Genomic DNA, 11667 nt, shown 5'->3' on the forward strand with positions numbered 1-11667 from the left:
TGTGTTCTATCATCTCCATGTTGGCTTGTGGTGGACATTCTTTGTTAATATTTCATTTTTGCCACAGAAAACAAAATGAGTGTACAATAATATTACCAGAAACTTATAAATAGATGGCCCTGAATTACCATACCAGGTCTGCAACTCTGACTGTTCAAGTGGAACCATTTGGTTCCATTTGAATGCTAGAAGGCTTTACCTTTATTTGTAGTTGTTACGTCCCCACCAAAGAGGTCCAGGTGTTATTTTGTGCAAAAGCAGATTATTGACTATTTCCCCTAATATAAGTCCTCAATGAATTTAATTGAATTGAATGGGGTGTTGTGATAATTCGCTTAATTCCATTGCAAAAAAAAAAGAAGGTATATATACTGATCTTCATAATGTAAATAGTATCCCAAACAGCACACTTTACTACTTATTTCGATGGAAATAAGCGAATTAGCACAAAAACCCAACTCCCCATTGAGGGCTTATGGTAGGGGAAATAGCCAATAATGCACTTTTGCACAAAATAACACCTGGACCTCTTTGGTGGGGACGTAACAACTACAAATAAAGGTAAGAAAGCCTTCTAGCATGGAATTCTCCTTTAAAGTTCTCAAATAAAACATTTGAGAACCAATAGTACTAGTTGGACTCCTAATCATTAGGACACTAATGGCACATTAGGACCTAATGTGCCATTAGTGTCCTAATAAATAAATGTCATACTTATTGTGACGAAAACCTGGAGACTGACATTAAGTATGATCAAAATGAGAACATTATAATGGTGTGTAAAACGGAAAATAAAAAGTTTGCCACAGATACGACCAAGTATTTGTCCGGACATGTTGGTGACCCCTGAACAGGGACCTGCACTGCACACACGGACATCAGAAGGGGCTTCAGCCCCTGCCCTAACCTAACCCTTTTACCCGTCTGTAAAACAACTGCCCTTAATTTCCCAGACCACGAATGCAGTATTTACTACACGGTGAAAGAATTGCAGCTGATCTACAAGCTCTCAACATGTCGCAGCGCGACGTGTTGTGAGCTTGTAGATCTGCTATTTTCGCTATTTTGGGACAAAAGTGCTCTCTCATGGGATTTCAGCCCCCTGCCCCTCTAACACTCTGCACGTCCCTGAAAGTAACTCATCCCAGTTCTTGAGTCAAAGTATAGATTCTTCTGAAAGTAAAAGTTGCTCAGTCAACTTTTACTTTTTCTTTTTTATACTTAAAAGTACTGGCATACGTATACATTGTGTAGTAGCATTGCATTGCTCGATTTAAAATTTATTAGAAAAAAAATGTAATCCAAAAGAGTTTAATGTTTACACATGGTGGGGAAAAAAATCTACAAGCTCACATGTACCCGCATTGTGACGCGTTGTGAGCTTGTAGATCAGCTGTAGTTTCACTTATAGGGCTTGCAGGGATATTTCACTTTCACACTAGACATTTTAGTGTGAAAGTGAAAGGCTTTTGGGAGCACCCCAGACAGTTTTTAATGTCTAGTCAGGCTTTTGGGAGCACCCCAGACAGTTTTTAAGTTGCTTGATTCAGTATTTAGAAGTCATTAATTTGATCATAAATGCCCCCGTCCTGTACAAACCCATTTTATCTATTGATTGATTGAATACTTTATTGGCAGAAATGTAATCGGTACAGTCAAACAGAAATGTAATCAGTACAGGGTACAGTCAAACAGAAATGTAATCAGTACAGGGTACAGTCAAACAGAAATGTAATCGGTACAGTCAAACAAATGTAATCGGTACAGGGTACAGTCAAACAGAAATGTAATCGGTACAGTCAAACAAATGTAATCGGTACAGGGTACACCGGTACAGTCCAATGGGATCACCAAAAAGAAGTCCTTGCCGGTCTTGTTTCCATCATGATAGATTCGACACCCATCCTTGGTGATGGTGACACATACTGCCCTCCTAATATGGGAGGGGACCATGTTTTTTTTCATGACCATTGTTCGTTCTTTCTCACAAAATGATATCTCCGAGTCTCTCTCGTGTGACTTAACTTCTCACCCTATCTCTAAGGGAAATATTGAATCATACTTAAAAAATGCGCGGGTGCACTGCATACCCACAGAAGCTGACCCCAAACACATGTGTGCTTAATTTGTGTGCTTGCATAGTGTGAGTTTTGGTAAGTAGAGTGAAAAGTAAAATATTTGTCCTTTGCAATGCTAGTGGAGTAAAAGTCATATAAGCTTAAAAGAAAACGGATGCTAGATAAGGTGGTAACTATAGTGTCGAACACTACCCCATATCGCTTGCCAAATGTTCGACTGGTAAACGTGGCTAGTGGGATATGTTAATCTCAATAAATCGCCCTCGTAAAGGCCTATTTCTGTCTCTGTGTTTACCAGTGAACTCACACTCTTGGGGCCTGGCATACACCAGTGTTGTTTTCGTCGACTAAAACTAAAAGACGAAAAATGTTCGTCGACTACCTTTTTTACATGGAAACTAAATGAAAACTATAAGCTATATGGTGACTAAAACTAAGACTAAATATACTGACAATTTCGTCAACAAATAAAAACTAGACAAAAATGTTAGGAAGGAACTAGTGGACAAGAGATCCAGTATAAGTCATTTTACACTTGGTTGCATGGTGAAAATAGCTGATCTACAGATCGGCTATTTACAGCAAGTGTAAAATCAGCCATTATGACGGCATCGAGGCTGCCAAACAAAACACAATTTAGTCGACTAAATCCCCTGTAGATTTAGTCGACTAAAATCTCAAGACATTTAGTCGACTAAAACTAGACTAACACTAAAACATTCCAGGTGACTAAAATGTGACTAAAACTAAGTGAAAACTATTCAAGAAAAAAATGAGGTAGTTATTTGAGAAACGCGATAAAAAAAGAGTTGTGTGTGTGTGTCGAATTGATATAAAGACACACACACACACACACACAGGCGCACGCCGTGTCACCAGTCAAAGACTGCAGTGCTTCGCCGCTGTGTGTTTTCGGTTACATATTTACCAGGCCAATCTTCTGCATATACTGTATCTGTAATTCTGTATGCACTGCAATGTTTAGACTGTTAAGAGATTTACCAGGACAATCTTCTGTATACTGTACTTTATCTGTATGTCCCAGTCTAGACTGTAAAGCACACACACGTACGTCATTTATGTTGATCAACGATAACGTTGCATCATCATCCATAACTGAACTCATCCATAACTGAACTATGGCCCAGAAGGACAGTACACAGAACTGATATGAATTATTATGGGAAAGAAATGCAAATGCAGGCCTGGGCCGTGGCTCAGCGGTCCAGGCACCTTGGCAGTGTCCGGCAGTGTGTCGCGGGCTCGACTCCTGATCCCGACAGCCTTTACTGCATGTCTCACCCCCCCCCCCCCTCTCTGTCCCCCATTTCCTGTCAGCCTACTGTCTGTCTGTTCCTCTATAAAAAAATATAAAATAAAGGTGAAAGCCACAAAAAAAAATGGGTTTCAAAAGGTTTTCATGGTGTATTTGGCTGCTGGATCCCAGGAACTATACATATTTTCAGATGGGGGTCGGCAGCCAAATACAGATAATTCTGGGGGTCTTTGACATGAAATATTGAGCACCACTGATATAGCAACACAGTATTTCAGAAAACATTTTTTTTTTTTTAATTTCGACGTCAGGCCTAAATGCGCTAAATGGTATAAAATCCCTGTCTTATGTCATGTCATAATATTGTCCCCTTTCAGCGTTGATCTTGACAGCCAATTTGGATTTGAGTTCAGTCAGTCTTTGGAATAAAACTTAATTTAGTTTTATAGACATATTTAAGTCACCTGGAATGTTTTATTGTTAGTCTAGTTTTAGTCGACTAAAGTGTCATAAGATTTTAGTCGACAAAAATCTAGTTGATTTTGTCGACTGACGTGTGTTTTGGCGGTCCTTGATGGTGTCGTTACATTGCATGCTGAAATAGCAGATCTACAAGCTCATAGTGCGGCACCGAGTGCCGCGCTATGAGCTTGTAGGTCTGCTATTTATTTTTTTTTAATCTTGAAAATGTGTCTCAAATCTTTGAATGTATATTCTTTCAGAGTGAACGTTTTTTAACTCAAATCTTTGCTTCTCATGGGAGGGTTCCTGGAACAACATATTTTCAGATGGGGGGTCGGCGGCCAATTACATATCATGTTTGGGGTCCTTGACATGAAATATTGAGCACCACTGATACAGAAACATGAGGTTTTTCAGAAAACTGTCAGGATTTATATTTGTAGAATCGTTCCCAGGTCTAATTCATCTAATGAATTCTGCGACACTGCTAAGTAAATATATTTGTCCATGCGGGACACGTTGGATGTTCATTTTGCACAATGTGTGACTCAGCAAGCTTGTGAACGCTGAGCCAGCAGACATGGCATGATGTGACGACGGGGGGCACTGGGCAGGATTTAAAATCAATATTATATCAACAATTTTATATCAAGTTGAAATATCAGATAAAAAAAATAACGTGAGCTGTGAGCTTGTAATCAAACTAATTGATTTAGCCCATAATAAAAAATAATATATATATATATATATATATATATATATATATATATATGAATGTCTTGTATCTTTGAGTATACATTAATGTACTCAAAGAGCTCCAAAGAAAAGTAAAATAAGTATTAGGAATAATGTAGGGATAAAGCTTACACGTAAAAATCTATACATTTGATATATATATATATATATATATATAAATAAATATTTGTAAAAGCTTTTTTTTGCGGCTTTCGCCTTTATTTGATAGTTTTCTTATGGAGGGACAGACAGTAGCTGACAGGAAATGGGGAGAGAGATGGGGGGGTGACAAGCAGTAAGGGCCGTCGGGATGGGGAGTGGAACCCGCGGCACACTGCCAGACTGGAGTACTGGACCACTTATACTACTGTGAAACAATAACACTAGATGTTATTGTAGCGTGTTGCACAAGGTCTTATATATGGAACAGTGCAGAGCGCCACGAGGATGTTATTGTAATTCTATAGCGTCAGTTCTGAGGCTTCCACGGTGGTTCTACGGCCGATGGGCCTGTTTTACGGTAAACGACCGCAAAACGACTCACTGAGGACTGACTGGAAGCTAGGCCCCACATGTCACTGTCCCTGTGGGAGGTTGAATGTGTGCGACTGTGCGTGCGTGCGTGCGTGCGTGCGTGCGTGCGTGCGTGCGTGCGTGTGCAGCATCCAAGGGTGTGATCTGTTCCATCGGCCTATTACGACAGAGGCAGTGGAATTCCAGGATCGAGTGGGGGGTTCAACACACACACGCGCGCACGCGCGCACATACACGTTCAAATACAGTACGTTACAGTGAATCACCTTCCCATAAATGTGTCACGTTGGCGGCAACAAAGAATTGACCTGCTACCGACCATAATATGACCTATAATGCAAAGGTCAAATTAACGGGGGGGGGGGGGGGGGGGGGGGGGGGGTCCTTGAAATGAAAATGGTTGAGAATCGCTGCTAGAGAGCCGTGAAAATCTTCTCTTATGGGGGTCTGACCGTCCTTGGCATATCATATTCCAATGGGGGTCCGACCGTCCATATCATATTCTAATGGGGGTCCGCAAGCTAATGATCGAGTGTCAATTTGGGGGTCCTGGACATTAAAAACCTTCGAGAACCACTGCCCTATAGTGTAGGTTTAGCGTTGGGCTTAACCCATTCTGACCTGAGATCAGATTCATATGAGTTTTCCACTGGACACACACTGGTCTGATTAACCCATTCTGACCTGAGATCAGGTCGTTCTTCGATTTAAAAAAAATAGCAGACCTACAAGCTCGTATCGCGCCACTCGGTGGCGCGATATGAGCTTGTAGATCTGCTATTTTTCAATAGCTAAAGCATAACATGATGCCAACACCAAAATGGATGCCCGTTCAGAAAGTAGCTCTGGTCCATGGCGTTAGGAGTTCTTAAAGGACCACTTCACCACTTTTCAACCTATCTTCATATAATAGGTCCTCACTAATAATCATGATAAATGGTGCAATTTTTTTCTACTCTGTCTGTGTCTCATAGGAGGGCTGTGGGCAGTTTAGAAACCGTCTTCCAGTGACATCATCGATAGGGAATGCAAGCTAATAAAAACTGCAGGCTTTCTAGACGTGAAAAGTTTCAATGCGAAAATGGAAGCCACCGTTCTCACGATAATGAAAATCAAATGAAGAACCTTGTTTAAAAAATAATCTACCTAATGATGATGTCACTGGAAGACGGTTTCTAAACTGCCCACAGCCGTCCTATGAGACACAGACTGAGTAGAAAGAAATCGTGCTATTTTATCATGATTATTAGTGAGGACCTATTATATGAATTTAGGTTGAAAAGTGGTGAAGTGGTCCTTTAACGCTATTGGCCAAATAATGCATATAGTCACATATTTCTTCCAGGACCCTTGATAAAATTCCAGGACCTTCGATCCATTTCAAAACGTCTCCAGTATTGGAAAAAGTTCAAAGCTTTTCCAGGAATTTTAAAGACCGTGGGAATTATACCCTGTCTATATCTGAAGCTTGAAACCGGGATAAATCGAGGACAAACCTGCAGGTGCAGGGTATTGGTTGGGATTAAAAAGGTAAAAGTTAAACGAGCCGCGATCTTTGATCAGACATTTAATTTTAGCACTTTATTTATCTTGTATGTTATCACTGCTTTGTGCTAGCTCCTCTTCTTTCGGGGAATCAATAATGTTTATCTGAGAGTGTTATTTACTAAACTGGGTCATGGGGTGAAAGGAATTACAGCCGCTTGAGCAGACGAAACGGTACAAACTGCTCCCTTCTGTCTGGCCGTGGCCCTTGGTCTAAATTGGACCCAGTGTGTGTGTGTGTGTGTGTGTGTGTGTGTGTGTGTGTGCGTGTGCGTGTGCGTGTGCGCGTCCGCGTGTGTGCCATGAAATAACTCATGTTACAGCTGGTTGATCAACATTTGCAATCAGCTGATGTCCTGCCAGAATACCCTCCATCACCCCATGCATCATTCAAGGTTAACCTGAAGCCAACGGATTCGTCCGTTATCACTGTATTAAATATACCAAATGAACCGTTATCAGGACATACTAGACATTGTGGAGTTTGGCTCAGTATTCCCCCGGACTACTGCACAGGGTGGTGGAGCAGACATAGCCTGGTCAAGGACTGCCCCTGCTGAACGTGTCATTTCCAACTCTGTTGTCGGGGCATGGAAACTAGGGGGTACTATACTATTCTCTGCCTATCGGGACGTAACTCGGACGGCGCTGAGTCGGGTCTGGTCGCCGTCGCAACGCTCGGCACGGCGCCTCGCTCGGTGGTGCCTCACCTCACGTGAGCTTGTAGATCTGCTATTTCAGCATGCAATGTAATGTAACGACACCATCAAGGACCGCCAAAACACACGTCAGTCGACAAAATCAACTAGATTTAGTCGACTAAAATCTTAAGACACTTGAATAAAACTAGACTAACAATAAAACATTCCAGGTGACTTAAATATGCCTCACGTGCCTCAGTCATTGACACAAAAACCAAACGCTCCCATAGTTTCTCTTCCGGATTTCCCCCGTATGTTGTTGATTATCACATACTGGGGGTATTTCTAAGGTGGTGATTACGAACATTTCCTTGATTATTGGGTGATAACATCCGAAACGGGTGCAAAATGTCTACTTTCTGAGAAAGCTCAAGAAAGCTGACATGGGTCCCAAAGTCCCTAAACCTTTTCTATAGAGCGCCGAGAGTCCTGACGTCACTCGCTCATCCCCTAGCTGGTTACAACTTGGGGTTCGCGGAAGTTTTCCCCTATGGAGAATAACATGCATGGGGTCATGTTGGGGGTCAAAATCGTCATAAGCATTGTGGTCCAAACATAAACAAACTGTCTCAGCGATATTGTCGGGGAGGTGTCTCTGTATCGTTTACGACAGTCAACTCATATTTGAGTTGGTCTGTTTCTAGGAAGAAATTATCTAATTTCGGCAGCAGTAACATTGGCATTTTCTCTCAGTCAGTTGATTCTTCATTGCGACTGTAGGTCGCAGAGTATGAAAACATGCAAAACCTGTCAGTCCGTCCGTCACGCCTCGTGACACGCTCCATATATGGCCGTTTCCATATATGTAGAAGACCACAACACTGACCTCATCAAACCCTGGATAGCCATACATGGGAGAAGTCTGGATCATCACCTAGATCTACATATTATGGAGCCGGCCAGCAACTCTACATCTGACCTCAAACCCAATCTCCATATATGGAGCTGACCTGTTCTGACATTCCATACTGCTCCTTCTCCCCCCCCCCCCCATCCTTCCTCTTCGATGTCTCCCTTTTGACTGATACCTATACCCGTCCTTTCAAACTCTAGACGGGTCTGCCCCAAAGTTATTAGTGCAGCCGCGCCCGGCAGCCGGGGAAAACTAGAGTTCTCAACAGGCGCAAAAATTAAGGCTGGGCCCTACCTGGGCCCTAACTGGGCTGGCCAAGGGCCCCGCCTGGCCTTACTAGCCTAATTAGCACACCTCGGCAGGTGACAACTCATGACAATAAACACATATTTTTGGGGCCAAACCATAGTTTCCTTTCATGGCTGTTTACATTCGAGGGTCGCCGCGGTCCTCTCAAACGGAACAGTTTAACGTCATGCCCAGGACATAACAAATAATGGGGCCAAACAAATAATTAGAAAGAAGAAGAAAAGGGGCAACACGTTTGTTGTTGTCAAACTGGCCCGGGTGTCCTTGAAAGAGCTTTAAGAACCACTGCTCTATAGGTCTAGGACACCAATTGTTGACTTTGAGTCGAGGCCCAGTGCACGTTTTGACCACTCTGGAGATAAGGTGATTCTGTGAAAAGTCCCTCAGGCATTTACACTGCCTCTCCGGCAACGCGAGGTCATGTTTGTTATGCACCTCTGGCCTTCATTTGATCAAAGGCAGAGTGTATCTTCATGGGAGATATCGGATTAATTAATACCCCTCTGTTAATGATCAGGGTTTGAAGTTCAGCTTGACACGGGTGAGAAATGTCTGAAGTTCAACTTCAGACGTTGCTGCATTTAGGCTGACGTGGTGCCTAGTTCTGGGTCATGGGTTAGGAGGATTATGGAATTCAGGCATGTATTTTGCGTGTCTTAAGTACCAGGTCTTATTACCTAACTTGAGTAAACGAAAGACCTGGAGGCGTGATCAATGCCATTTGGCTATTCTGAGTGGCCAAAGAGCATTGATCACGCCTCCAGGTCTTTAGTTTACTCAAGTTAGGGAATAAGACCTGGTACTTAAGACACGCAAAATACAGCCCCATGGTGTACGTGTGCCATTTTCTGACTGGAACCTGAATATGAAGTCTGTGGCCCTCCAGTTAGGGTTTTTTTTTTCGGTAAAGATTTCTGTTTTTGAGTAGTGGATATCTGAAATGAAAAGAAGAAAAACAAACGTTTACAAAACAACACAAAACAAAACAGGGTATTACACTAGACAACGAGATGGATCATTTGTTCCGTCAAATATCATTGTCACTATACCATAGGTCAGCATTAAGATAGTTAATTTGGTTTTCAGCATTGGAGTACTTTGATACAAAGAAATATTTAGTTAAATCTCATTGCTTATATGTTCGTTGTTTACGAGAGTATATTAAGTAATAGCGTATGAATAAATTGGAGTGAGATGGTCGTGGTCATGTACAAGAGGTCATAATATAAGAAGACAGTGCACTTTTGAACATATAAGATGAAATGGTTCGAATAATCTGTTGGTAAATTGTTCCAATTCAGAGGGGGCTTTAAATATGAATGCTTTCTTACCTAATGCATTGGAGACTGTTGAGTGGAACGCCTCAACTGGTAATTGGTAGTGGATGGTACTAGAAACTGTTTGAGATATTGAAGGATAGTTGAAGTGTATACATTTAAAAAAATAAACTGGGTCCAATGACGCCGTCTTCTTATAGTGAGAGAGGGCAACTCAATATGGGTAAAATAAGCTGTAGTCTTTTCCTGACACAGAATGAGAAGCACTTTCTAGAGCGATATTGATTGAACACAGAGATATAGCCTATATGTATCAATTAAAAACATGTAAACATTGCCTCCAGTGTTTCCAGAAACATGAGGAAAAGATTGTATCACTCTGTGTGATCCCTGTGAAGGCCATAATTAATACATTCTTTGATTCCTTCAGTCTACACATTAATCTATAATTCCTCAGTACAGCATGAAAGGTGGGTATACATTACTAGTCACAAACATTTCACTGGTCCATCTTGGGAGTTTCAGGAAGATTCGAAAATCATCATTATATGCCACCTGAAGTTTTCTCATTTTCGCATTGCTAGAGAGAGCCAACTCCATCGGCACCACACGTGAGCTGTATAAAGTGGAGTGCAGTGGGTTTTAAAAAGTGTTATTTTAACATTGTCTGTACACATATGAAACTTCCGTGCCAGCATGTTGGCTTAATGCCCATATACTGTAGCTTACAGCCTGACGCTGCACATGATTCATCATAATCACATAAATCTTAAAGAATTAGGTGCCCCAGGTATTTAAACTTATTTACAACCACTAGGGCTTCACCTGCCAAATAGAAAGGTGAGCTTTTGGTCGCCCTTTGACTAGTCCGACATTCATCCCCTTGTCGGACTACTAGCGTCTGCTCCCGTGCTTGCGGTTATGGTTAGGTTAGGAGATGAGGTGGGTTGTCGTTTGTCGGACCAATGACTTGTCTGAACAACGTACTGCACCCAAAAAGAGTGTTGTTATGATCAGTAGGTCAAAGGGCGTCATCTCCTAACCTAACCATAACCGCAAGCACAGGAGCAGACGCTAGTCCGACATGCAGATGTCGGACTAATGCCCTGTCTGAAAAGCGTCCACCTCCTCTTTTTACAACAGCAAGCTTTTTTTTGGTGACTGATATTGCCCTCCTAATACTTGAGGGGGCCGTATTCTTTCAATTTTTCAATTAAATTACTGTTTCTTTATTTTTAATAATTGTTCTGCTGTCCCCGTTGCATGATGGAGACTAAAGAATAAAAAAAATATGAAAACGAAAACAGTAATTGAAAAAACCTGGCCCCCTCACGCATTAGGACAATATCAGTCACCAGAAAAAAGACAGGTGTTTTTGATGAATCCAACATGGTTAAAATTTGAAGCTACAATGGGTCTGTATAGGAAGGGGCGGGGAAGCAAAAATTGATATGAAATATCAGTAAATATTCAATCAAGCAACTTAGCCCGAGTATAGATGATAAAATGGCGAAATGTTTTCTTGAAAGTGAAATAACCCTTTAAGTTCCTTGAACTTCACAGATGATTCACATTCGCAGCAGAAATATATGGAGTTTAGAGTTTTATTAGGATCCCCATTAGCTGGTGCATGGCAGCCACGACCCCGGGATATATAAATATAGAAAGCAAACAGACAGACATAAAGCCTATTATCATGGTAACAAATATGAAAGGTGACACTGACACTTGGATAAGTGTTGTGATATAACCTATACTTTGTGTGATGGCGCACGTTCATGGCTGGCATTATGATTCTGTGAAGTGCAGACATGGTCCCTCAAAACTGTCAAAAATATTTGTCTCATGAGTCATATTTGCAGAGAAGGCCACTGTAAAACTGTATGACACATCCTGA

This window comes from Protomyctophum parallelum, assembly GCF_964188405.1.
Source record: "Protomyctophum parallelum genome assembly, chromosome: 18".
NCBI lineage: Eukaryota > Metazoa > Chordata > Actinopteri > Myctophiformes > Myctophidae > Protomyctophum > Protomyctophum parallelum.